Genomic DNA, 24329 nt, shown 5'->3' with positions numbered 1-24329 from the left:
AAAGTGACTCAGAGGGAGGTTTTTTGCAACACCAGAGGCCAGGTACAAATGTGGCCAGACAGGGCCCACTACTGGAGGACGAGGAGGACGAGGATGAGGAGGAGGTGGAGGAGGATGAGGATGAAGCATGTTCACAGCGGGGTGGCACCCAAAGCAGCTCGGGCCCATCACTGGTGCGTGGCTGAGGGGAAACACAGGACGATGACGATACGCCTCCCACAGAGGACAGCTTGTCCTTACCTCTGGGCAGCCTGGCACACATGAGCGACTACATGCTGCAGTGCCTGCGCAACGACAGCAGAGTTGCCCACATTTTAACGTGTGCGGAATACTGGGTTGCAACCCTGCTGGATCCCCGGTACAAAGACAATGTGCCCACCTTACTTCCTACACTGGAGCGTGATAGGAAGATGCACGAGTACAAGCGCACGTTGGTAGACGCGCTACTGAGAGCATTCCCAAATGTCACAGGGGAACCAGTGGAAGCCCAAGTCGAAGGCAGAGGAGGAGCAAGAGGTCGCCAACGCAGCTGTGTCACGGCCAGCTCCTCTGAGAGCAGGGTTAGCATGGCAGAGATGTGGAAAAGTTTTGTCACCACGCCACAGCTAACTGCACCACCACCTGATACGGAACGTGTTAGCAGTAGGGCAACATTTCACTAACATGGTGGAACAGTACCTGTGCACACCCCTCCACGTACTGACTGATGGTTCGGCCCCATTCAACTTCTGGGTCTCCAAATTGTCCACGTGGCCAGAGCTAGCCTTTTATGCCTTGGAGGTGCTGGCCTGCCCGGCGGCCAGCGTTTTGTCTGAACGTGTATTCAGCACGGCAGGGGGCGTCATTACAGACAAACGCAGCCGCCTGTCTACAGCCAATGTGGACAAGCTGACGTTCATAAAAATGAACCAGGCATGGATCCCACAGGACCTGTCCATCCCTTGTGCAGATTAGATATTAACTACCTCCCCTTAACAATATAATATTCTACTCCAGGGCACTTCCTCATTCAATACTATTTTTAATTTCATTTTACCATTATATTGCGGGGCAACCCAAAGTTGAATGAACCTCTCCTCTGTCTGGGTGCCGGGGCCTAAATGTGTGACAGTGGCCTGTTCCAGTGGTGGGTGACGTGAAGCCTGATTCTCTGCTATGACATGAAGACAGATTCTGCGCTGACATAAGGCCAGATTCTCTGTTACGGGACCGCTCTCCTCTGCCCGGGTGCCTGGGCCTAAATGTGTGACAGTGGCCTGTTCCAGTGGTGGGTGACGTGAAGCCTGATTCTCTGCTATGACATGAAGACAGATTCTGTGCTGACATCAGGCCAGATTCTGTTACGGGACCTCTCTCCTCTGCCTGGGTGCCGGGGCCTAAATGTGTGACAGTGGCCTGTTCCAGTGGTGGGTGACGAAGCCTGATTCTCTGCTATGACATGAATACAGATTCTGCGCTGACATAAGGCCAGATTCTCTGTTACGGGACCTCTCTCCTCTGCCTGGGTGCCTGGGCCTAAATGTGTGACAGTGGCCTGTTCCAGTGGTGGGTGACGTGAAGTCTGATTCTCTGCTATGACATGAATACAGATTCTGCGCTGACAAAAGGCCAGTTTCTCTGTTACGGGACCTCTCTCCTCTGCCTGGGTGCCTGGGCCTAAATGTGTGACAGTGGCCTGTTCCAGTGGTGGGTGACGTGAAGCCTGATTCTCTGCTATGACATGAATACAGATTCTGCACTGACATAAGGCCAGATTCTCTGTTACGGGACCTCTCTCCTCTGCCTGGGTGCCTGGGCCTAAATGTGTGACAGTGTCCTGTTCCAGTGGTGGGTGATGTAAAGCCTGATTCTCTGCTATGACATGAAGACAGATTCTGCGCTGACATAAGGCCAGATTCTCTGTTACGGGACCGCTCTCCTCTGTATGGGTGCCGGGGCCTAAATGTGTGACAGTGGCCTGTTCCAGAGGTGGGTGACGTGAATCCTGATTCTCTGCTATGACATGAATTCAGATTCTGCGCTGACATAAGGCCAGATTCTCTGTTACGGGACCTCTCTCCTCTGCCTGGGTGCGTGGGCCTAAATGTGTGACAGTGGCCTGTTCCAGTGGTGGGTGACGTGAAGCCTGATTCTCTGCTATGACATGAAGACAGATTCTGCGCTGACATAAGGCCAGATTCTCTGTTACGGGACCGCTCTCCTCTGTCTGGGTGCCGGGGCCTAAATGTGTGACAGTGGCCTGTTCCAGTGGTGGGTGACGTGAAGCCTGATTCTCTGCTATGACATGAAGACAGATTCTGTGCTGACATAAGGCCAGATTCTCTGTTACGGGACCTCTCTCCTCTGCCTGGGTGCCGGGGCCTAAATGTGTGACAGTGGCCTGTTCCAGTGGTGGGTGACGTGAAGCCTGATTCTCTGCTATGACATGAAGACTGATTCTGCGCTGACATGAAGCCAGATTCTCTGCTATGGCATGAAGACAGATTCTGCGCTGACATAAGGCCAGATTCTCTGTTACGGGACCGCTCTCCTCTGTCTGGGTGCCCGGGCCTAAATGTGTGACAGTGGCCTGTTCCAGTGGTGGGTGACGTGAAGCCTGATTCTCTGCTATGACATGAATACAGATTCTGCGCTGACATAAGGCCAGATTCTCTGTTACGGGACCTCTCTCCTCTGCCTGGGTGCCTGGGCCTAAATGTGTGACAGTGGCCTGTTCCAGTGGTGGGTGACGTGAAGCCTGATTCTCTGCTATGACATGAAGACAGATTCTGCGCTGACATAAGGCCAGATTCTCTGTTACGGGACCGCTCTCCTCTGTCTGGGTGCCGGGGCCTAAATGTGTGACAGTGGCCTGTTCCAGTGGTGGGTGACGTGAAGCCTGATTCTCTGCTATGACATGAAGACAGATTCTGTGCTGACATCAGGCCAGATTCTCTGTTACGGGACTGCTCTCCTCTGCCTGGGTGCCGGGGCCTAAATGTGTGACAGTGGCCTGTTCCAGTGGTGGGTGACGTGAAGCCTGATTCTCTGCTATGACATGAAGACAGATTCTGCGCTGACATAAGGCCAGATTCTCTGTTACGGGACCGCTCTCCTCTGTCTGGGTGCCGGAGCCTAAATGTGTGACAGTGGCCTGTTCCAGTGGTGGGTGACGTGAAGCCTGATTCTCTGCTATGACATGAAGACAGATTCTGTGCTGACATCAGGCCAGATTCTCTGTTACGGGACCTCTCTCCTCTGCCTGGGTGCCGGGGCCTAAATGTGTGACAGTTGCCTGTTCCATTGGTGGGTGACGTGAAGCCTGATACTCTGCTATGACATGAAGACTGATTCTGTGCTGACATGAAGCCAGATTCTCTGCTATGGCATGAAGAGACTGATTCTCTGCTGACATGAAGCCAGATTCTTTGCTATGGCATGAAGAGACTGATTCTCTGCTGACGTGAAGCCAGATTCTCTGCTATGGGACCTCTGTCCAATTGATATTGGTTCATTTTTATTTTTTTTTATTTTTATTTTAATTCATTTCCCTATCCTCATTTGTTTGCAGGGGATTTACCTACATGTTGCTGCCTTTTGCAGCCCTCTAGCTCTTTCCTGGGCTGTTTTACAGCCTTTTTAGTGCCGAAAAGTTCGGGTCCCCATTGACTTCAATGGGGTTCGGGTTCGGGACGAAGTTCGGATCGGGTTCGGATCCCGAACCCGAACATTTCCGGGAAGTTCGGCCGAACTTCTCGAACCCGAACATCCAGGTGTTCGCTCAACTCTACTCGTGATATATTTTCTTCATCTTCTGGTAGTCTATCTGAAAAGCTTCTGGACCTCCACTGGGTGAAGTTCCATTCTGTGTATATATTTCCAGGAGAAAACTTCATTACCACTTGCAAAGGGCCAGTTTTTTAACATTCAAGTAATAAACAGATTTTCTCCAAAGGGAATGCATATTCCACATGCAGGTCCATACCAAACAGCATTGTCCAGACAATCTTACAGAATTGCATGAAAATATATAGAATCACATGACATATATATACAAATCAAAGTTATGAGAAAGGGTTGTCCATTTCTCACAGCTGTACTCACCCCTCCTCCCTGGTCTCCTCCGCGAAGCGCTGCACTGTCCTGACTGTGAACAGCTTCAGGGCGTACAGCCCGCACTATGACCTGACATTGGGCAGTGCGAGCCAGATGAGACCAGCGAGCGGAGACTGCAGGAGACACCACCGGACATGGAGAGCATCAGTGGACATGGATAGGTAAGTTTTTTTATTTATTTTGAGTCTGATCCGAGGTCTGATGAAGGTCTGAGCATCTGGAATGGGGGACTGAGCATCTGATATGGGGTCTAAGCATCGATAAGGGGGCCTAAACGTCTGATATGTGGGGGTCTGAGCAACTTTATATGGGGGCCTGAGGATCTGATAAGGGGGTCTGAGGCAGCGGAAACTGAAATCTCTGCAAATTGATATCTATGGTGAAAAAAATTCTATCGTTCTCTATGGTTTATACACATTACCCTATGAATATACAGTGAATTTTATGCTGTATTGGTTCTAAATGGATTCTGATTTCATCTGTATGAAATCCATATGAATTGCATACACAGTCACAGGAAATAAAAAAGGTTTTTAGGTTATATTTCCTTAGGTTATATTTGCATCCATAGATTCCTAGTACAGATGAGCAAATAGCTCAAAATTCAGGTTTTATTCAGCGCGAATTAGTCGATAGATTCGATTTCGGCCCAAATAAATTCTACCCAAACGAAGGTGCACCAATTGGCCGGAAAATTTGTGTATGAAACTCTGAGATCTCCCACGACTCATATGTTTTCTCGTGTTCTAGTCTTTCACTGTTTTTTAAAAAAAATGTATTAATATCTCTCTCCAAAATTCATCTCAGTTGAATTATCAAAAAGTCAGATTTAGAAGCAACTCAAATTAAAAAAAAAAAAAAGTGGTCAAATGTGAAAATCAATTCGGTCATCTTTAGTTTGTAGGAGCCATTTATTCATCTAGATTTCACCTAGCATAATGCAAAACACTCAATCGTACAAAAAACTGGCAAGCCGGCACCATTTGCTTTTTTCAGCTTCTGTAGAGCATTGTGTCTTTGTACTTCTGGCTGTTTTTGCCCATAGCTGCTCAGCTTGTATGACTTGACTGTATGACTCTTGGTTCTCCTGATTAGGTCCTTAACGTGTAGCTGAACAGTAAAAGAAGAAGTGCCGCCGAGAACGGAGCTGAAGAAACGCATGAACATAATATGATTTTTTTATTTTGGGCTATTGAGGGGCTAGTGTAAAATTTTTAATTATCTCAAACAAACACTTTAACTCGGCTGCACGTCAATATATGCTGCAGATTTCCAATGTGGAATTCACCATTTGCAGTGCAAGGGGAAATCATGATATGGTGGATTCCACTCATGTCCACCCACCATCAATGGCCTCACAAATTTGATGGTAATTCCTTTGTCAGCCCACAAATTTGTGCAGGGATGCAGCTGCCGCATTACGCCATCTCAGTGGAAACTCAGAAGAATCATATATTGGCTTTGCTTTGTGATATAAATAATATCATTATATGAATACTCAACACAAACTAATTTTGATATGTTTAATTAAATGGTTAAAGTACTCCTATAAAAATCTTTATTTTCTGACCTGTTTAAAAGGTACATGATGTAAATTGTAGTGAATGTAATATTCTTATTAGAGTTGAGCGGACACCTGGATGTTCAGGTTCGACGGGTTCGGCCGAACTTCAGAAAAAAGTTCGAGTTCGGGACCCGAACTTGACCTGAACCCGAACCCCATTGAAGTCAAAGGGGACCCGAACTTTTGAGCACTAAAATGGCTGTAAAAATGCCATGGAAAAGGCTAGAGGGCTGCAAATGGCGTCAAAATGGGGGTAAGAGCATGGCAAGTGCTCTGCAAACAAATGTGGATAGGGAAATGACTTGAAATAACATAAAATACGTAAAAATAAAAAATAATAATCTTGATCTAGGAGGACCAGGTCCATATGGAGTAGGAGGTTGAGGAGGCGGTGGATGTGGCGGTGTCAGTGAAAGCGGTGGTGGAGGAGGAGGTAGCCTACACTGGTTTTTGGTTTAAAATTTTATTTTTAAAATTAGGGTACACCCCAAAACATTGGGAAATATAACCTGTGATAACCCCTTCCAGTCATGCTAAACACACGTCCAGACAATACAGGTGCAGAGCAGGCCAGCACCTCCAAGGGGTAAAGGGCAAGCTCAGGCCATGTGCCCAATTTGGAGACCCAGAAGATGCAGGGGCTGACCCCTGTCAGTCAGTTCGTGTAGGCGTGTGCACACTTACTGCCCCACCATGTCGCACGTCCCCATGATGTTCACGATCCAATTTGATATCTGCTCTATCAACTTTTGATGTTCTTTTATGCGCCTACCATGGTGATTACAGGTGGCAAGGAATCAGGGTTCCAGGCCGGAGAAGGAGCGTGAGAAAAAGAGACCAAATTTAAGGGAGGATCCATTTTTTCAAATTTAAAATTAGAGTTGAAATATGGGAGAAATTATTAAAGCATAAAAGTGTGACAACTTTTCAAAGTTTAAGCATTGAATGCAAGGATGTGGTGCGCATTAATTACTGAATAATTTATAAAATTTTATTCCCTGTCACCTATGCATAGCAGGTGTTTATTCATGTCTAAAATTGTATAATGTCAACCAAAGAATGTAACAGAAAAATTATTGAAATTGATTAAGCTGTCAACTAGGTAGAGGAGGGTATATTACACCCAAAAATTGGTGAATTTCACCAAAAAATGTAACTGACAATTTTATTTTATTTTTTCGGTCTACTAGGTATAGGAGTGGTACATGACACCCAAAAATTGGTGAATTTCACCAGAATATATAACTGACAATTTATTTATTTTTTTAACCTGTCTACTAGGTATAGCAGTGGTACTATACATCCAAAAATTTGTTTATGTTGCCAGAAAATGTAACTGACAATTTATTTTTTATTTTTTTTACCGTTCCACTAGGTAAAGCAGTGGTACTATACACACCAAAATTAATGAGTTTCACATACTGCTCCACCATGTTGGTGAAATGCTGCCTCCTGCTAAGACGTTCCATATCAGCTGGTGATACTGGTTGTTGTGGCGTGCTGACAAAGCTTTTCCACATTTCAGCCATGCTAACCCTGCCTTCTGAGGTGCTGGCGGTGCCCCAGCTGCGTTGGCAACCTCTTCCTCGTCCTCTGCCTTCGCCTTGTGCTTCCACTGTGCCCCCGCTATCAGGTGGGAATGCAACCAGCAGCACGTCTACCAGCGTGTGCTTGTACTCGCGCATCTTACGATCACGCTCCAGTGACGGAATTAAGGACGGTACGTTGTCCTTGTAACGGGGATCCAGCAGCGTGGCCACCCAGTAACCAGCACAAGTTAGAATGTGGGCAACTCAGCGGTCGTTGCGGAGACACTGCAATCGCTCATGTGTGCCAGGCTGCCCAGAGGCAACGAAAAGCTGTCCTCTGTGGGAGGTGTATCGTCTGTGTCCTCTGTATCCCCCCTTCCACGCACTAGTGATGGCCATGAGCTGCTCTGCGTGCCACCCTGCTGTGAACATGATTCCTCCTGCTCCATCTCTTCCTCCTCATCCTCCACCTCCTCATCCTCCAGAACTGTGCCCTGGCTGGACAATTGTGTACCTTGGGTTTGTGGGTGCAGGAACCCACCCTCGGAGCCACTTGGGAATGACTGGCTGGAAACCCTACGAAATGATCCCTCTTCCTCCTCCTCCTCCTCCTCCTGTGCCACATCCTCTTCCATCATCGCCAGGAGCGTTTTTTCAAGGAGGCATAGAAGTGGGATAATAACGCTGGCACATAATCGGCACTGGCCATGTTGGTGGAGTACTCGAAACAGCGCAACAAGGAACACAGGTCTCGCATGGAGGCCCAGTCATTAATGGTGAAGTGGCCCTGTTCCACCGAGCAACTCACCCATGCGTGCTGCAGCTGAAACTCCACTATCGCCTGCTGCTGCTCGCACAGTCTGGCCAGAATGTGCAAGGTGGAGTTCCACCTTGTGGGCACGTCGAATATGAGGCGGTGAGCGGGAAGGCCGAAGTTACGCTGCAGTGTTGACAGGCGAGCAGCAGCAGGGTGAGAACGCCGAAAGTGCGCACAGACGGCCTGCACTTTATGAAGCAGCTCTGAAATGTCGGGGTAATTTTTAAGGAATCTCTGCACCACCAAATTCAGCACATGCGCCAGGCAAGGGATGTGCCTCAAACCGGCTAGTCCCAGAGCTGCTACTAGATTTCGCCCATTATCGGACACCACCAGGCCGGGCTTGAGGCTGACTGGCACAAACCACTCATCGGTCTGTTGTTCAAGGCCCGTCCACAGCTCCTGTGCTGTGTGGGGTTTGTCCCCCAAACAGATAAGTTTTAAAACTGCCTGCTGTTGTTTACCCCTGGCTGTGCTGAAGTTGGTGGTGAAGGTGTTACGCTGACCGTATGAGGAGCTGGTAGAGGATGAGGAAGCAGAGTAGGAGGACGAAGCAACAGGAGGCAAACTGAAGAGCCCTGCAATTCTCGGTGGTGGAAGGACATGCGTCAAACTGCTATCCGCCTCAGGCCCAGCCGCCACTACATTTACCCAGTGTGCTGTTATGGAGATATAACGGCCCTGACCGTGCTTACTGGTCCACATATCCGTAGTCAGGTGCACCTTGCCACAGATGGCGTTGCGCAGTGCACATCTGATTTTAATCTCTACTTGGTTGTGAAGGGAAGGGATGACTCGCTTGAAAAGTAGTGGCGGCTGGGCACGACGTACTGTGGGACAGCCACCGCCATAAGGCCTTTAAAACTATCCGTCTCCACCAGATGGAATGACAGCATTTCAAAGGCAAGTAATTTAGAAATGCTGGCATTCAGAGCTAGGGATCGCGGGTGGGTAGGGGGGTACTTCCTCTTCCTCTCCAGCGTTTGGGAGATGGAGAGCTGAACGCTTCCGTGGTACATTGTGGAGATGCTTGGTGACCCAGGTGTTAGTGTTGCTGGCAGATCCTCTGTTTGTGGTGTGCCAGGTGGCACTGTCACTCCAGAGATGATGAAGAGGCCGCGACTGCAGCAGAAGAGGAAGCAGGAGGAGCCAGAGACCTTTCTTGGTTTTTGAGGTGTCTACTCCACTGCAGCTCGTGCTTTGCACTTAAATGCCTGGTCATGCAGGTTGTGCTCAGGTTGAGAATGTTTATGCCTCGCTTCAGGCTCTGATTGCACAGCGTGCAAACCACTCGTGTCTTGTCGTCAGCACATTGTCTAAAAAACTGCCACGCCAGGGAACTCCTTGGAGCTGGCTTTGGTGTGCTCGGTCCCTTGCTGCGGTGGGCAGTAAGAGGTGTACTGTCTAGAGGACGGCCGCTCTGCTTTTTCACCCTGCTCCCTCTTCTGCTGTGCTGGTGCCTTTGTGCGACCACCGCCTCTTCCTCGAAACTACATCGGTCACACGCATGACCTTGATTCCATGTGGGGTCGAGGACCTCATCGTCCTCCACATCATCTTCCACCCAGTCTTCACCCCTGACTTCCTTGTCGGTCTTCACACTTTCAAAAGCCCCAGCAGTTGGCACCTGTGTTTTGTCATCATCCGAGACGTGCTGCGATGGTCCTCCCATGTACTCATCTTGAAAAATAAGTGGTTGGGCATCGGTGCACTCAATCTCTTCCACTTCTGGGGAAGGGCTAGGTGGATGGCCCTGGGAAACCCTGCTAACAGAGTTATCAAAAAGCAGAAGAGACTGCTGTATGACTTGGGGCTCAGACTGCTTGGCTGATTTGCAAGGGGGTGAGGTGAAAGACTGATGGACATCGGCTGCAGGTGCCAACTGTGGTCTTTCAGCAGGAGACTGGGTGGGAGACAATGTGAAGGAACTGGATCCACTGTCAGCAACCCAATCTATTATCGCCTGTACTTGTTCAGGCCTCACCATTCATAGAGCAGCATTAGGCCCGACCAAATACAGCTGCAGGTTTTGTCGCCTACTCGCACCTGAGGAAGGGGTTTCACTTGTGTGTGAAGCTGGCACAGATCGACCACGTCCTCTCCATGCAACAGGAGCTCCACCAGCAGCACCACGACCTGGGGCACGTCCCTTATTTGACGCTCTCCTCATATTTTTTGAATTTAGGCTCTTGTCCTAAATGGGTGTTTAATTAATAGTATAATAGAACGACAGTATGTAAAGGGTGTATCTCACACGGCCTGAACCAGACTAGGCCTCAATTAAAGATTTCTTTGCACAAAATGGCTGTATTTCAAATGGCTTTATTTCAAATGGCTGTATTTCAAATGGCTGAATCAAACCCCTGTATGTATAGGGGGGATCTCACACGCCCTGAATCAGTGTAGGCCTGAATTAAAGATTTATTTGCACAAAATGGCTGTATTTCAAATGGCTGTATTTCAAATCCCTGATTCAAACCCCTGTATGTAGAGGGGGTATCTCACAGGGCCTGAACCAGTGTAGGCGTGAATTCAATATTGGTACACTAAATGGCGGTATTTAAAATCTCTGAACGTAACCCAAATGTATTAAGGGTGTATCTCACAATGACATCTGCATCAAAGGCTGCCAACTAAAATTTTTGTGCCCAAACGAGTGTTTGTTTAACAACTGAATTTGACAGCAGTATATAAGCCTGTTATTTCACACGTGCTGATGCTGAAAGGCCTGAAAATAGTCTTTTTTGTCAAAAAAGTGTGTTTTTCAAACCTCAGAAAATGATGGGTGTATTTCTACCTTAAATTGCACACTGACTAATCAAGATGTTGTAGATTGCCAAAATTGTGTTTTTTTTGGTAACAGAAATATGAAAGATGTATATATTACACTTGAATTTAACACTTGCAGATCTGGAAAATACTGTTTTTTGAGAAAAAAATGTGTGTTTTTCAAACCCCAGAAAATGATGGGTGTATTTCTGCCTTAAAATGCACACTGACTAATACAGATGTTGTAGATTGCCAAAAAAGTCTTTTTGCTAGCAGAATATGAAAGCTGTATATATTTAATACTTGCAGATCTGGAAAATACAGGTTTTTTTTTTTTAAAAAGTGTGTTTTTCAAACCCCAGAAATTGATGGGTGTATTTCTACCTTAAATTGCACACTGACTAATCCAGATATTATAGTTTGCCCCCAAAAAATAGTGATTTGCAATGTCCCAAAAGCTCAGATGCAGTGCTGGTGCACTGACTGAGCCACCCACCTAACTAACAGAATTATAAAAGTTCTTTTTTTTTTTTGGTCAATGGTCTCAGGGAAGGGTAAAACGATAGTGCCCTGCACCCACACAACTATTTCTAGGTAGAACGCTGAGTTAGATTCTCTCCTATTCTCTCCCTGAAATCACAAGTCCAGCAGCATCCTCTCCCTACACTTGTAACAGCAGAGTGACGTGCAGCGCTACGTGACTCAAGCTTATATAGAGCCTGGGTCACATGCTGCTCTGGCCAATCACAGCCATGCCATTAGTAGGCATGGCTGTGATGGCTTCTTGGGGCAAGTAGTATGACGCTTGTTGATTGGCTGCTGTGCAGCCTTTCAAAAGGCGCCAAGAAACCGCCGAACACCAAACCCGAACTTTTACGGAAATGTTCGGGTCCGGGGTCCAAAAATCCTAAAGTTCGGTACGAACCTGAACTTTACAGTTCGGGTTCGCTCAACCCTAATTCTTACCAGTGACTGAGTTATAACCTCCCTTCTTATCCTCAGCTTTGTCATGTGACCAACACTGCCTTTCCAACTGACACAGGACAGGTAGTCAATTACTTCTCTAATAATTCCTATGAGACTGACAATTGAGCGTCCCATAGGAAATCATAGAGAAACTGACTTCCTATCCACACATAAGATGTTGTGTTATTCAGAGAGTCCAGAGTGTTGGTTACATGACACAGTTGAGGATCAGAAGGGAAGTTATAATTCACAAATACAGTCTCTGGTAAGAAGATTACCTTCACCACAGATTACATCATGTACCTTTCTAACAGGTCAGAGAATAAAAATGTTTGTGGGAGTGCTTCTTTAAATGGATAAAGTGTCACGAGGGTATCAAGAGCCACGTCTGACTCCGTTATACCCGGGGTCAGGAGGTCGCAGCGGGTGGCTGCGCGCTCTATATCTAAAGATCACGTTGTTTCTTAGTGATTGTTTTCTGTGTTTGCCTTGCTATCCTTTTTGTCTCAATCAGGGATCCGTAGCTTCTCCTCCTCAGCTGTTTCTTGTCTGCCACTCCCAACCTCCTTATATTCTCCCCTCACACTTCTCTAGTTGCCAGTTATAGAGCTTCCTGCCTGGACATCTATACTGACCCACTGGAGTTGTGAATCCTGGTTGTCGTTCCAGAGTGCTACCCTCCGGATCCCTGTTGGGCTTCTTGTTGTCTCCTGTTGTCGCCCACCTGGGATTATATGTTGAGTTTGTATTGTCTGTCCTTCCCTTGGTGTTTTCCTTTAGAGCTAGTGGTGCGGACTAGTGTTCCCACCGCCCTGTTCACTATCTAGGGCTCAGCTTAGGGAAAGCCAGGGCTTTAGGCACGTGATCGGCGTACGGGTGAGGAACCCGTCTAGGGACGTCAGGGCAGCCAGGTGCCAGCCGCTAGGTGAGTCAGGGGTCACCACCTTCCCTCTCACTTGGGCAGGGCCTTCCTTGTTCCCTCCCTCTGCGTCACGTATGTGATAGTCACGCCGACCGTGATATTATAATTGGCCTTTACTTTTTGAGAAAAAAAATAAAAAATAAAAAAATTTTTGTTGTTTTTTTTTCTCTACTTAGAATCCAATATGGATCCTATTGCTGCCTTGGCAAAACAGCTTCAAGGCCTGTCTTTGGAGGTGGCAGGATTGAAGTCGTCTGTCCTCCAACAACAGCAGCAAATTCAGCAGACCGCACCCCCAGCGGTTGCTATGGGTAACCAGGTAGTTACAGAACCCAAGGTTGTTCTTCCTGACAGATTTTCTGGGGGAAGGGACAAATTTGCGACGTTCCGTGAGGCCTGAAAATTATACTTTAAGTTGCGCCCTTACTCCTCAGGTAATGAAGAACAGCGGGTAGGGATTGTCATTTCCCTGCTTCAGGGGGACCCATAATCCTGGGCGTTCTCGTTACCCCCTGGTTCCCAGGCTCTCCGGTCAGTGGAGGGATTTTTTGGGGCTTTGGGTCTCATATATGATGACCCTGACCGAGTCGCCCTGGCTGAGTCGAAGTTACGGAGACTCCTACAGGGAGATCGGTCAGCAGAGGAATATTGCTCAGAGTTCCGTAGGTGGGCTACGGATACTCAGTGACCCGGCTCTCAGGAGTCAGTTCTGCTCTGGGTTATCTGAAAGGGTTAAGGATGCACTGGCGCTGTATGAGACCCCCCTTTCCCTTGATGCTGTTATGTCCCTCTCTATCAGAATAGATAGGCGTCTTAGGGAGAGATCGAAAATTCCTGAGCAATTGGTTACCTCTCCCAAACAACAATTAGTCTGTACTGACTTAGATGAGCCTATGCAGCTAGGCGGAACTTCTCGTCAGGTCCGTCCTCCTGAGGTTCGCTGCAGGGGGGGGGCTTGTTTTTTCTGTGGGGGGAAGGGTCATTTTATTAATGTCTGTCCCTCTTTTCTCAAAAACAAAAGACCGTCGGAAAACTACTAACCCCAGGCTGTGCGGATGATGTCAGCCGGGGGGTATACGTTTCCTCCATACGAACATCTCAATTTGTGTTACCAGCGGTTATTGTTTTTGGTGTTAAGACGGAGTCTATTTCTTTTTTTCTAGACAGTGGAGCAGGGGTAAATTTGATAGATGCTCATTTTGCCCGCACTATGGGTTTGTCTCTCTGCACGCTGCAGAGACCTATTCCCGTATTCGCTATAGATTCGGCTCCTCTGTCTCAGAGAAACCTCACCCACATTGTTCATAATTTATACCTTCGGGTAGGGGACCACCATAATGAGTGTCTTTCATGTTACGTTCTGGAGGGCCTTCCCTCTCCTGTGGTATTGGGTCTCCCCTGGTTGGTAGCGCACAATCCAGTGGTGGATTGGCAGGCCAGGGAGATATTGGAGTGGAGTGAGCATTGCAGAGAGAATTGCTTAAATAACAATTGCTTAATCGCCTCCATAGCTTCCCTACCTACATTTATTTCGGACTTTGAGGACGTTTTTTCTGAAAAGGGTTGTCAGAAGCTACCACCTCATCGTCCTTATGATTGCCCGGTTAACCCGATTCCCGGTGCAAAATTACCCAAGTCCAGGTTGTATAATCTTTCGGGTCCCGAGAGACAAGCCATGAAAGATTATATCTCCGAGAGTCTGGCTAAGGGACACATCCGACCCTCTTCTTCCCTCGTGGCTGCAGGGTTTTTCTTTGTTAAAAAGAAAGATGGGGGCCTGCGTCCTTGCCTAGATTTCCGTGAGCTAAACCAGATAACCATCCGAGACCCATACCCTCTTCCTCTCATTCCTGACCTTTTTAATCAGATTGCGGGTGCTAGGTGGTTCTCCAAACTTGATCTTAGGGGGGCCTACAATCTGATTCGTATCAGGGAAGGGGATGAGTGAAAGACAGCTTTTAACACCCCTGAGGGGCATTATGAAAATCTAGTTATGCCTTTCGGTCTGACCAATGCCCCCGCTGTCTTCCAACATTTCGTTAATGATATTTTTAGTCATCTCATCGGCAGGTTTGTAGTCATATACCTAGATGATATCTTAATTTATTCGGCTGATCTGAAAACACATGAGGTGCATGTCAGGCAAGTACTGCAGGTCCTACGGACGAATAAATTATATGCGAAAATTGAAAAATGTGTCTTCGCCGTTCAGGAAATACAGTTCCTGGGATATCTATTATCTGCTTCAAGTTTCCGTATGGATCCTGGGAAGGTCCAGGCAATTTTAGATTGGGATCTTCCTGAGAACCTTAAAGCCCTACAACGGTTTTTGGGTTTCGCAAATTTCTATAGAAAGTTCATTAAAAATTATTCAGTGATCGTTAAACCCCTTACCGACATGACTAGGAAGGGGACTGATTTTTCCAAATGGTCTGACGCCGCTAAAAATGCATTTTCCTCTCTAAAAGAGAGGTTTACCTCGGCACCTGTTCTAATTCAACCTGATGTCTCCCAGCCTTTTATTGTTGAGGTAGATGCGTCAGAGGTGGGAGTGGGGGCTGTATTGTCTCAGGGTCCGTCTGCTGGCAAATGGCGCCCTTGCGCTTTCTTTTCCAAAAAATTATCTTCTGCAGAGAAGAACTATGATGTTGGAAATAGGGAACTGTTGGCGATTAAACTGGCGCTTGAAGAGTGGCGTCACTTCTTAGAGGGAGCAATCCACCCCGTCACGGTGATTACGGATCACAAAAACCTTCTGTACCTAGAATCGGCTAAGCGTCTCACCCCTAGACAAGCTAGGTGGTCGCTATTCTTTACCAGATTTAACTTTGTAATCACCTATCGTCCTGGGGCAAAAAATACCAAGGCAGACGCGTTATCTCGTAGTTTCCCTGGAGGGGGTAATGTTAGTGATCCGGTACCTATTTTACAAAGAGGAGTGGTTGTCTCTGCTGTACACTCTGTTCTAGAGGGAAAGGTGTTAGAGGCCCAGGGGGACGCCCCGGCCTCTTGCCCCTCAGAGAAATTGTTTGTACCGTTAAACCTGCGTCTTGAATTATTAAAAGAACATCATAATTCGGCACTTGCTGGGCACCCGGGTAGTAAAGCAACCTTGGAGCTATTATCTCGTCGTTTTTGGTGGCCAAGGTTGCGTCAGGATGTAATGGATTTCGTGTCTACTTGCTCTACTTGTGCACGCGCGAAAGTCTCTCATACACGTCCAGCAGGGTCTTTATTGCCACTTTTTATCCCCAATAGGCCATGGACACATCTGTCAATGGATTTCATCACTGACTTACAGTTGTCTGCGGGTAAAACAGTTATTTTGGTAGTAGTAGACAGATTTAGCAAAATGGTACACTTTATTGCGCTACCCGCACTTCCTAATGCTAAAACTCTTGCTCAGGTGTTTATCAGTGAAATCGTGAAGCTTCACGGGGTCCCTTCCGATGTGGTTTCGGATCGGGGAACCCAGTTTATTTCTAAGTTTTGGAAAGCTTTTTGTTCCCGTTTGGGGGTACACTTGTCCTTTTCCTCAGCTTTCCATCCTCAGTCGAATGGACAGACTGAGCGTACCAACCAAAACCTAGAAACATATTTAAGGTGTTTTGTGTCTGAAAACCAAGAGTTGTGGTCATCATATTTACCGTTAGCTGAGTTTGCCATAAATAATCATTATCAGGAGTCCACTGGCAAGTCACCATTCCTTGGTGCATACGGTTTTCATCCCCAATTTTGTACTTTCAAAGAAGGGGGGTCTTCTGGGGTTCCCGAAGAGGAAAGGTTTTCTTCATCTCTTTCATCGGTATGGCAGAAGGTGCAAGTTAACTTGAAAAAGATGAGTGGTAAATATAAATGCATGGCCGATAAGAAACGGTCGCCAGGTCCGGACCTAGGAGTGAATGACTATGTGTGGTTGTCTACTAGGAATATTAAGTTGAAGGTTCCCTCTTGGAAACTGGGCCCTAGGTTCATTGGTCCTTATAAAATAGTAGCCGTTATTAACCCTGTGGCTTTTCGCCTGGAGCTACCTCAGACTTTTAAGATCCATAACGTCTTCCATAAATCGTTACTCAAGAAGTATGTTCCACCTCTAGAACCATCACCACTGCCACCTCCTCCTGTTATTGTGGATGGTAATCTGGAGTTTCAAATAGCCAGAATTGTTGATTCTCATCGGGTCCGCCGCTCTCTTCAGTATCTGGTGCATTGGAGGGGTTACGGTCCCGAGGAAAGAATGTGGGATCCAGCGTCAGAGGTAAACGCCAACAGGTTAATTCAGGCTTTCCATACCTCTCATCCGGAGAGACCTGGTCCTGAGTGTCCGGAGGCCCCTCGTGAAAGGGGGGGTACTGTCACGAGGGTATCAAGAGCCACGTCTGACTCCGTTATACCCGGGGTCAGGAGGTCACAGCGGGTGGCTGCGCGCTCTATATCTAAAGATCACGTTGTTTCTTAGTGATTGTTTTCTGTGTTTGCCTTGCTATCCTTTTTGTCTCAATCAGGGATCCGTAGCTTCTCCTCCTCAGCTGTTTTTTGTCTGCCACTCCCAACCTCCTTATATTCTCCCCTCACACTTCTCTAGTTGCCAGTTATAGAGCTTCCTGCCTGGACATCTATACTGACCCACTGGAGTTGTGAATCCTGGTTGTCGTTCCAGAGTGCTACCCTCCGGATCCCTGTTGGGCTTCTTGTTGTCTCCTGTTGTCGCCCACCTGGGATTATATGTTGAGTTTGTATTGTCTGTCCTTCCCTTGGTGTTTTCCTTTAGAGCTAGTGGTGCGGACTAGTGTTCCCACCGCCCTGTTCACTAACTAGGGCTCAGCTTAGGGAAAGCCAGGGCTTTAGGCACGTGATCGGCGTACGGGTGAGGAACCCGTCTAGGGACGTCAGGGCAGCCAGGTGCCAGCCGCTAGGTGAGTCAGGGGTCACCACCTTCCCTCTCACTTGGGCAGGGCCTTCCTTGTTCCCTCCCTCTGCGTCACGTATGTGATAGTCACGCCGACCGTGATATAAAGTTAGCTAAAATGGCCATAAATAATAGTTGTCTATTCTCCTGCATTATCAAGGCTTCTGCCATGGAACATGCCATCTGGAAGGAATACAACTAAAAAATTTCCATGTCACCCTATCCACTTCTATTGCAGTCTCATCAGCTCTCTATTTAAAATGGCGCCATAATATGACCGTGTGCATGAGACATTAATATTTTGGCCTAATGAAGTAGATTACTATTATTACCTAAGAGAAATATATTTCTTTCCAATAGTTTAGAGCCTTTAGTCGTCAAACAGTGGGGAACAGTACATGTAAGAGGCTGTGTGGAGGCTCCTTGAGTCCCTGCGGTTCTCTAGTATCTGTTCAGGGAATGTGGCAATTAAATAAATCTGAAAGTTAACACGTTAATCCATAACCCAATTAACTACTGCTAACAAGTAATTACAAAAACGTAAAAAATTACTTATGCATTAAATGAAAGTGAAAATAGTTCTTCATGCGTGATCTCTCAGGAAGACACTTATCTGTCCTACTAGCTAGAAGAAATCAATTAGAAATGCGATAAAAATATCAATCCTGATATGTGCATAAACCAATTAACATGTGTTTAAAGTATGTTCATCAAATTGTACCAATATGTATAGTAAATAACATCTTATCAATAAGATTTTGCTACAATCCTTGTTACTGATCTATTTTGAAGTAAACCTCTCAAAGCTGTTTTTCCATCAAAACTTCTAGGCCACTCAGGTAGCCTAAAGTAGCCTAATGTAAGGATAGTCTGTATTTATTGTTTTTTCAAAAATATGCCCCAGTCCTTTGAAAATCTTGCCTAAAGACTGCATGCATCATATACAAATAGACTGTTCTGAGTGTGTTTTCATGACTCTCCCTTCTCTGGATTGATTGCCTTGCTTGATATATTGAAATATTTCTTCAGTGCCGACCACATTTATATAATGGATTGGCCGTCTATTTGTAGACCTGCACCCCACAGTTCACCCCACAGAACTGCAGTACTGACTGTGAAAGTTTTGTATGTCTTTTGGTCAATTTGGAAAAATTGTGTTTAGAAAGAGACTCAAGGACTAGTAATACCATTATTACTGCTGCCTATACACAGCCACTGTGAAAAGTAAACTTTGTGTTATACCTCTAAACCGTGCCTATTGCTGCTACACTTCTATAGGAACTAGACATCCCACTGAAGTGAATGGGACGGCTTGTAATTACACCTGCTCACCACTGCAATGTCGATGGCGAGCAGGTAAACAATGAAGGGAAGGCTGTGCTCGCATGGAGCGCGGCCTTCTCTTCAACCATCTGATTAGCGGGGGTGCCGGTCTGATATTGATGACCTATGCTGAGGTTAGGTCATCAATATTAAAATCCCAGAAAACCCCTTTAATATAAAACAACCACACTTAAAGAGGACCTTTCATCACTCCTGACATGCCTGTTTTAATAGCTTCATGCATCCCCCATGTAATAACAATTCTGGAACATCTATTCTTATGTCTCTATGTTGTGACATTCCTTAATTCTTTTGTACTAGAAGTTATGAATGAATTGCTAGCAGTTTGCAGTAAGGGTACAGAGGGGTGGTAACCAGTTGGAGGGGTGTACCTGCATAATCTGAAAACGGCAGCACTGATTGGATAGGGTGAGTCTGTGCAGGTACATCCCCCCAACTGGTTACCACCCCTCTATACCCTTACTGCAGACTGCTAGAAATTCCTTTATAACTTCTAGTAAAAATAATAAACAAATGGTACAACAGAGCCATAAGAATAGATGCTCCAGAATTGTTATTCACGGGGAATACATGTAGCTCTTAAAACGGGCATGTCAGGAGCGGTAACAGGTCCTCTTTAAAACTATCATCAACCTACTTTAAAAAGTTGCATAATATATATACACTCACCTAAAGAATTATTAGGAACACCTGTTCTATTTCTCATTAATGCGATTATCTAGTCAACCAATCACATGGCAGTTGCTTCAATGCATTTAGGGGGGTGGTCCTGGTCAAGACAATCTCCTGAACTCCAAACTGAATGTCAGAATGGGAAAGAAAGGTCATTTAAGCAATTTTGAGCGTGGCATGGTTGTTGGTGCCAGACGGGCCGGTCTGAGTATTTCACAATCTGCTCAGTTACTGGGATTTTCACGCACAACCATTTCTAGGGTTTACAAAGAATGGTGTGAAAAGGGAAAAACATCCAGTATGCGGCAGTCCTGTGGGCAAAAATGCCTTGTGGATGCTAGAGGTCAGAGGAGAATGGGCCAACTGATTCAATCTGATAGAAGAGCAACATTGACTGAAATAACCACTCGTTACAACCGAGGTATGCAGCAAAGCATTTGTGAAGCCACAACACGCACAACCTTGAGGCGGATGGACTACAACAGCAGAAGACCCCACCGGGTACCACTCATCTCAACTACAAATAGGAAAAAGAGGCTACAATTTGCACGAGCTCACCAAAATTGGACTGTTGAAGACTGGAAAAATGTTGCCTGGTCTGATGAGTCTTGATTTCTGTTGAGACATTCAAATGGTAGAGTCCGAATTTGGCGTAAACAGAATGAGAACAAGTATCCATCCTCTGATGGCTACTTCCAGCAGAATAATGCACCATGTCACAAAGCTCGAATCATTTCAAATTGGTTTCTTGAACATGACAATGAGTTCACTGTACTAAAATGGCCCCCACAGTCACCAGATCTCAACCCAATAGAGCATCTTTGGGATGTGGTGGAATGGGAGCTTCGTGCCCTGGATGTGCATCCCTCAAATCTCCATCAACTGCAAGATGCTATCCTATCAATATGGGCCAACATTTCTAAAGAATGCTATCAGCACCTTGTTGAATCAATGCCACGTAGAATTAAGGCAGTTCTGAAGGCAAAAGGGGGTCCAACACCGTATTAGTATGGTGTTCCTAATAATTCATTAGGTGAGTGTATATATATGTCCATATACACTCACCTAAAGAATTATTAGGAACACCATACTAATACGGTGTTGGACCCCCTTTTGCCTTCAGAACTGCCTTAATTCTACGTGGCATTGATTTAACAAGGTGCTGATAGCATTCTTTAGAAATGTTGGCCCATATTGATAGGATAGCATCTTGCAGTTGATGGAGATTTGAGGGATGCACATCCAGGGCACGAAGCTCCCGTTCCACCACATCCCAAAGATGCTCTATTGGGTTGAGATCTGGTGACTGTGGGGGCCATTTTAGTACAGTGGACTCATTGTCATGTTCAAGAAACCAATTTGAAATGATTCGAGCTTTGTGACATGGTGCAGTATCCTGCTGGAAGTAGCCATCAGAGGATGGGTACATGGTGGTCATGAAGGGATGGACATGGTCAGAAACAATGCTCAGGTAGCCCGTGGCATTTAAACGATGCCCAATTGGCACTAAGGGGCCTAAAGTGTGCCCAGAAAACATCCCACATACCATTACACCACCACCACCAGCCTGCACAGTGGTAACAAGGCATGATGGATACATGTTCTCATTCTGTTTACGCCAAATTCGGACTCTACCATTTGAATGTCTCAACAGAAATCGAGACTCATCAGACCAGGCAACATTTTTCCAGTCTTCAACAGTCCAATTTTGGTGAGCTCGTGCAAATAGTAGCCTCTTTTTCTATTTGTAGTGGAGATGAGTGGTACCCGGTGGGGTCTTCTGCTGTTGTAGCCCATCCGCCTCAAGGTTGTGCGTGTTGTGGCTTCACAAATGCTTTGCTGCATACCTCGGTTGTAACGAGTGGTTATTTCAGTCAACGTTGCTCTTCTATCAGCATGAATCAGTCGGCCCACAAGGCATCCACAAGGCATTTTTGCCCACAGGACTGCCGCATACTGGATGTTTTTCCCTTTTCACACCATTCTTTGTAAACCCTAGAAATGGTTGTGCGTGAAAATCCCAGTAACTGAGCAGATTGTGAAATACTCAGACCGGCCCGTCTGGCACCAACAACCATGCCACGCTCAAAATTGCTTAAATCACCATTCTTTCCCATTCTGACATTCAGTTTGGAGTTCAGGAGATTGTCTTGACCAGGACCACACCCCTAAATGCATTGAAGCAACTGCCATGTGATTGGTTGACTAGATAATCGCATTAATGAGAAATAGATCAGGTGTTCCTAATAATTCTTTAGGTGAGTATACAGGGAGTGCAGAATTATTAGGCAAGTTGTATTTTTGAGGATTAATTTTATTTTTGAACAACAACCATGTTCTCAATGAACCCAAAAAACTAATTAATATCAAAGCTGAATATTTTTGAAAGTAGTTTTTAGTTTGTTTTTAGTTTTAGCTATTTTAGGGGGATATCTGTGTGTGCAGGTGACTATTACTGTGCATAATTATTAGGCAACTTAACAAAAAACTAATATATACCCATTTCAATTATTTATTTTTACCAGTGAAACCAATATAACATCTCAACATTCACAAATATACATTTCTGACATTCAAAAACAAAACAAAAACAAATCAGTGACCAATATAGCCACCTTTCTTTGCAAGGACACTCAAAAGCCTGCCATCCATGGATTCTGTCAGTGCTTTGATCTGTTCACCATCAACATTGCGTGCAGCAGCAACCACAGCCTCCCAGACACTGTTCAGAGAGGTGTACTGTTTTCCCTCCTTGTAAATCTCACATTTGATGATGGACCACAGGTTCTCAATGGGGTTCAGATCAGGTGAACAAGGAGGCCATGTCATTAGATTTTCTTCTTTTATACCCTTTCTTGCCAGCCACGCTGTGGAGTACTTGGACGCGTGTGATGGAGCATTGTCCTGCATGAAAATCATGTTTTTCTTGAAGGATGCAGACTTCTTCCTGTACCACTGCTTGAAGAAGGTGTCTTCCAGAAACTGGCAGTAGGACTGGGAGTTGAGCTTGACCATCCTCAACCCGAAAAGGCCCCACAAGCTCATCTTTGATGATACCAGCCCAAACCAGTACTCCACCTCCACCTTGCTGGCGTCTGAGTCGGACTGGAGCTCTCTGCCCTTTACCAATCCAGCCACGGGCCCATCCATCTGGCCCATCAAGACTCACTCTCATTTCATCAGTCCATAAAACCTTAGAAAAATCAGTCTTGAGATATTTCTTGGCCCAGTCTTGACGTTTCAGCTTGTGTGTCTTGTTCAGTGGTGGTCGTCTTTCAGCCTTTCTTACCTTGGCCATGTCTCTGAGTATTGCACACCTTGTGCTTTTGGGCACTCCAGTGATGTTGCAGCTCTGAAATATGGCCAAACTGGTGGCAAGTGGCATCTTGGCAGCTGCACGCTTGACTTTTCTCAGTTCATGGGCAGTTATTTTGCGCCTTGGTTTTTCCACAAGCTTCTTGCGACCCTTTTGACTATTTTGAATGAAACGCTTGATTGTTCGATGATCACGCTTCAGAAGCTTTGCAATTTTAAGAGTGCTGCATCCCTCTGCAAGATATCTCACTATTTTTGACTTTTCTGAGCCTGTCAAGTCCTTCTTTTGACCCATTTTGCCAAAGGAAAGGGAGTTGCCTAATAATTATGCACACCTAATATAGGGTGTTGATGTCATTAGACCACACCCCTTCTCATTACAGAGATGCACATCACCTAATATGCTTAATTGGTAGTAGGCTTTCAGGCCTATACAGCTTGGAGTAAGACAACATGCATAAAGAGGATGATGTGGTCAAAATACTCATTTGCCTAATAATTCTGCACGCAGTGTATACTGTATGCTCCTATAAAGAGACAACATCTTGAGCGCTATCTGCAGACATTTTCTGTTCCTCACCAGGCTAAGATGTAACAGAGTAGCGAGTTCTCATTATGAGTAATCTGAAAGGTCTTTACCTTGATGTTTCATCTTCTAAAAGGTCTCCTTTGCTAGGATGTCAAAGAGATAAATATTATTTTCCAGGCCTTGAGAATGGACCAGCTTTTAAGTCTTCCTCTGGGAAATCTCCAACTCTATGTGCAAAGAAATCAATCTGATGTGTATATATAGAAACAAAATCTATATTTCTGACAGGTTTAAAACAAAATTGTTCTTTCATTAAAGGAAACATCATATACCCCAAAAGCATATACATTAGACTGGGTTGACACGCTTGGGAGCTATTTTGCCGTTATTGATTTTTTGTGAAATCCTTTAGATTGAATGAAAGCAGAAGAAGATATTGTTCAGGTTTACCAGTCTTTGTTTCCACATTATAGTAAAGCTTCTTGACATGATTGAAATGTGCTTGTGCCCTTTCACTGTCTACTATAATTCTCCTGTCAACATGGGGTTCTGCGTTAAGTGAATGGCTTAACCAGTGGAGCTTTGTAATTCTCTTCCTTAGAACATTATCCTTTTTTCATTTTTCAGGAGCAGAAATTCAAGCCATTTTTAAAGAAAGAGATCATCAAATATTTCTCCAGAGGTTTTGAAGCTTTGAATTCAGCAATTGCCATCATAAATTTGGTCACCTTCTACACCTTCTTTTCAATGAAATTGTAGTATATGAGTTTATAGAATATGTAATTCATTGAAAAATATGAAAACAATAGCTATGACTGTGTAGTGTTTTGCCATTTCTACTGATGGCTTCCTTTGATAACACAAGGTTACCACCAAACCACCCAACCCCCGTTATTCA

This window comes from Bufo bufo, chromosome 4, assembly GCF_905171765.1.
Source record: "Bufo bufo chromosome 4, aBufBuf1.1, whole genome shotgun sequence".
NCBI lineage: Eukaryota > Metazoa > Chordata > Amphibia > Anura > Bufonidae > Bufo > Bufo bufo.
The sequence above is the reverse complement of the archived record's forward strand: the minus strand, read 5'-3'. Positions refer to the sequence as shown.